Source organism: Paramisgurnus dabryanus, chromosome 24 (assembly GCF_030506205.2).
Source record: "Paramisgurnus dabryanus chromosome 24, PD_genome_1.1, whole genome shotgun sequence".
NCBI lineage: Eukaryota > Metazoa > Chordata > Actinopteri > Cypriniformes > Cobitidae > Paramisgurnus > Paramisgurnus dabryanus.
The window spans coordinates 27,729,133-27,733,866 of NC_133360.1; positions in this window are offsets into that span (position 1 = coordinate 27,729,133).

A 4,734-nucleotide genomic window follows, 5' to 3' on the forward strand; every position below is an offset into this window, starting at 1 on the left:
AAGCCATACTTGAGTAAAAGTACAAATTCCTTACTGTAAAAATTACTCCACTACAAGTTACAAGTCACCAATTTAAATATGACTTGAGTAAAAGTATTAAAGTAACCCAATTTAAAAGTACTCAAGTATTTTTACTCGTACTGAATGTTGGCTCAAAGATGCACTAGTCCTCAACACAAAGAGACATTGTAGGTCTGGGCAGTGAAAACTAAGAAAGTTTATTTATGAGGTTTTATTTCCTAATATAGAAAAGAAATCAAACACCTCAAAATTTTGACCTGGCAGGACAAACACAGATTAAACATAGTCATAGTCTTTTGACTCAAATTTAATTTAGTTTTAGTCATATTTTTGTCATCTGTATTGATTTAGCTTTAGTCTAATTTTATTCAACTAAATGCCATGAGATTTTGGTCTAGAAATCTACATAAAATTTAAATGTGCCATGCGGAAAAATATATAGCCTAACTTTGTGATATAAATATATGGTAACACTTTACAATAAGGTTCATTAGTTAACATTAGTTAGCTACATTAGTTAACATGAACTAATAATGAACTGCACTTATACAGCATTTATTCATCTTTGTTAATGTTAATTTCAACAATTACTAATACTTTATTTAAATCTTGTTAACATTAGATAATGCACTCTGAACTAACATGAACAAACAATTAAAGCTTAAATTTTTATTAACTAACATTAACAAAGATGAATAAATAATGTAACAAATGTATTGCTCATGGTTTATTCAAGTTGGTTAATACATTAACTACTGTTAACTAATGAACCTTATTGTAAAGTGTTACCAAATATTCTTATATAGGCCTATCCTAAAAAAGATATAATTTTAATATTTTAAAAAAATCCAGTAAACTAAAATTACACTAACAGAAATATGATAATGCATATTAAAAACGTGAAGTTGTTCATTTGAAAGATTAATTGTAAACACATGTAGTACGTAACACCACTCTCTCACATTAAGTGCACTACATTTCTTCAGTTATGCATCCCTCTTTACAGTAAATACATTACAGCATACTTGATTAAATGTGAGGACAGTGAAATTGTACACTTATTTTCAATCTTATAATGTACTTAAGTTACTTGGGCAATCAGTACAGGACCTCGCTGGTTTATTTTGGCTTATATTGTAAGTTATATCAAGTTATGTAACTCAGGTTAGCTGATAAGGTAGCATCAGAGTAAACAAACATTTGTGCTTGCCTTTGAGTTGCGGGATGACCCTCCTGCAATCGCGCATCACTTTTGTTTTGATTGTAGCATCACATGTTTAACAAAGGGTCCCTTGACTGAAGCAAATGTGATATGCATCCATATGTTTGCTCTTTATCTCTTCTTTCAGTCCAGACGCGAACTTTTCTCTACAGTTTATGACATACGCAGCACGCAGATGTCCCGCTACGGTGGCTCAACGCAAGCCATTCAGCGTTTGACATCAAAGTACCGCGAGACCAGACTTCTCCATATGCATTTGATTCGCTGTCGCAGTACTTTGATTTCATACGATTGCTCTGCGCAGCGCCAAATGAAGTCCCTCAGTTGTGTGTGTGCGTGTAACACCTCGCGACCACAGATTCTATCCATCATCACTCTCTGACACTTTCGTCTCGTTTTTATTTGACGAATAAACAATGTAGCGAGTAACGTTAAGTGTTATTTCAAATGTAGTGGAGTAAAGAGTACAAATACCCAATCAAAAATGTAATTGAGTAGAGAGTAAAAGTTGCCTATATTTTTGATACTCAGTACAAGTACAAAGTAGCCCAAAAAATACTTAAGTACAGTAACGAAGTACATTTACTCGAGTACTTTACACCTCTGGTTCAGGTGGTCTGTCTGATAGATTGACAGTATTGATTCTCAAGCACTTTTCTCTCATGAAGATTGTTAAACTTTCCAGTGTTAAATAATTATAACAAACTGTAAAAATGTTTTGTCTAATTCACTTAAATGTGATATTTTTTGTTTAAAAACTAGAATTATTTTCTTAGGTCATTTTATTTTCATCAAAACAATACATCCTGATTTAATGATTGTTAGACATTTGTACTGAAACCAATACAACGATACAAAGTAAGAAAGTCATTTTTTTGCAGTGTACCCATCCATTCCCTTGCATAGTAATGGGGGGGGGGTAGGGTTCTGGAAATTTCCCTTGTTTTCAAATCCTAATGTTGACAGGTATGTTTTAGACTGCTGATTGAGGCGGACCAGATAGAGATACTCGTTGTGCAGTATTTACAGTTAGGCATATTAGACAATTATTTCATGACTGTTCAACCATGGGGATCTCAATGATGGGCATGTGCCTACCTACGTGATAAAATGTGTGTTGTGAGAGCGTAGGAAATGGTCATTTGTGTGAGTCTCACACTGAATGTATGAGGTTTGGTATCCTTGCTATAACTGATAGTGGGCAAAGAGCACCAAGAACCAGAGCGAGAAAACTCCAGCAAGAAGCCTGAGCAGTGGCGGCTGGTGACTTCCCTACTGGGGAGCGTGAATTCAAAATATGTATTTGTTGCATCATATGAACCATGTGCATCATGCATCTTGTCAAAATCCTTTAGATAAATTGTATCGTACTAATAAATAGCATAAACACATTAACTGTATTTCAAGTTTTGTTGTTTAGTAATCTCCATCATCATCATGCATCATGAAATGATAAAAGATGTACCCCCCATGGTTAAAAAAATACTTAGCCTATGCCTAAATAATTTTTAATAGCCTACCTATATTATTCCAAAACTATATGTGGTGTATGACTATGATTGAATGAAGACCCACAGTTTGCAGAATCCATGTGAAAGCAGCCATGGTATGACGCAAGTGCGATCACCAAGCACCAGCTATATGTGGAGAGGAGTGTGACTGAGCCAATTCAGTGAATGTGTGTGTTCTCGCTAAAATACTATCAAACATAAGATTGTTTTGCATGTAGCGTACGCCATATCACATAGGCCTAATATTTGAATAATTAGTCCGAAGTTATGAATTACTTACTGTATAAATAATTTTTAATTTCCCAAGTTTTTAGCATATAAGTCATACATACCATGTAACATTAAAATAGTTAACCCTTAGTTATAAAATACTTACTGCATATATTATTTGTATTTTTCCTGGTTGTTACCCTTTTATTCGCCAAATATTATAAATTGTTGACTTATAATTACACGAACATACTTCATAAGTATTTTTTAGTTACAGAAACATACGCTGTAAATTTGCTGTACTTACACAGTACTTTCCGGGCTGTAATCTAAAGCGTTACCGACATTTTACTTTATTTAAGTTACTGCGTTTCACTATTGCTTTGTTAGAAGAGATATGCTGATATGTCCTGTTGTAACATCATAATCTAAATTGCGGAGGATAAGTCCTTCCTTTGCATATTTCTACCGTTAAATTACAATCGTATTGTTAAGTGTTGTACCTTTATTAATCGTTTAACGGTTTTTAGTAACGGTAAAAACATTAACTGTGTTGTATACGGTAATTTCGGCAAGTTGCGTTTGAACGGTCAAACACTCAACAAAGCTTTTTTATCATATACCTGTGGTATGTAACATTACCTGTATTTAAGAGCAACCTCACAAGCACAATAGAAATATACAAAGTTATTGATAAGAGCTTATTAGCCGCAGTTTATAATCTGATGCACGCTTACTGTGTTGTATACGGTACTTTAGTCACGTCGAGTTTAAAGTTTTGTTTGTACTTTACTATACGTATTGTCATTTATGTGTATCATCTTTAGCACCCAGAATCTGTTGTGGCTCAAACATATATGTGTTCGGCTGCTATTTTTACACATTAATGTTTTTAAAACATTTTCCCACATGTAATGACGGGTAATGAAGCCGTCCAATCATAGCAGTGGGTGTTTACGTCCAGGTCTTCAATGCAGCCCGCCCCTTCAAACAAAGCTTTTCTCCAGAGAGCCACTAATCCATGTTACAAAATAGCCTATTACTTATTGCTTTTGATGTTTTTGAATGTAAAAACCACGCGAACATCATACGTAGACATCAGACAACAGTATAAAACAATAAAATCGACAAATTCACCGTCCCTTTAAATAAATGTAACGTGAGAATAAAATATTATTTTAAGCATGTTAGCTGTCATAATGTTTCTGCTTTAAATTGTGTCACAATACTGTTCCTTGTGAAAGTTTACATCAATTTGGAAGCAACACAAATTACAATTATTTATGCAATCATTATTTGCCTTTGTATCAGTCTCTGAAATGTTTTAAATTGAGTGTATATTCACTAAATTTAGAGATTTGTGTTTGAGAACAAAATTGATGAATCTGGGTTCATATCCTTATAGGACTGAATCTCTCGTCTGTCTCTATGGTCATTTAATGAAATGAACAACAGCATTACACAGAGGAAGAAAGAAAGCAGTGAAGCAGGAGATGGGGAGGAGGAGGAATGATGGAAAAATTGCAGCTGGACCAGGAGGCCTCATATACGCCCATAATGATGATTGACAGGCCTGAATGTTTAGGCTCCTCTCGAACCATTTAGAGCTACAAAAAAGAATAGGTTACATTTTAAAAGCCCACTGCTGTCAGTTCACTTGAAATTTTATCTCTCTTGACCTTTTGGTGTTTATGTTGTGAATTTTACACCTGTTTTTGAGGTTGTCTCTGCTGAAAAGCTGATGTGTTTTGGATAGGATGCTGCTGTATC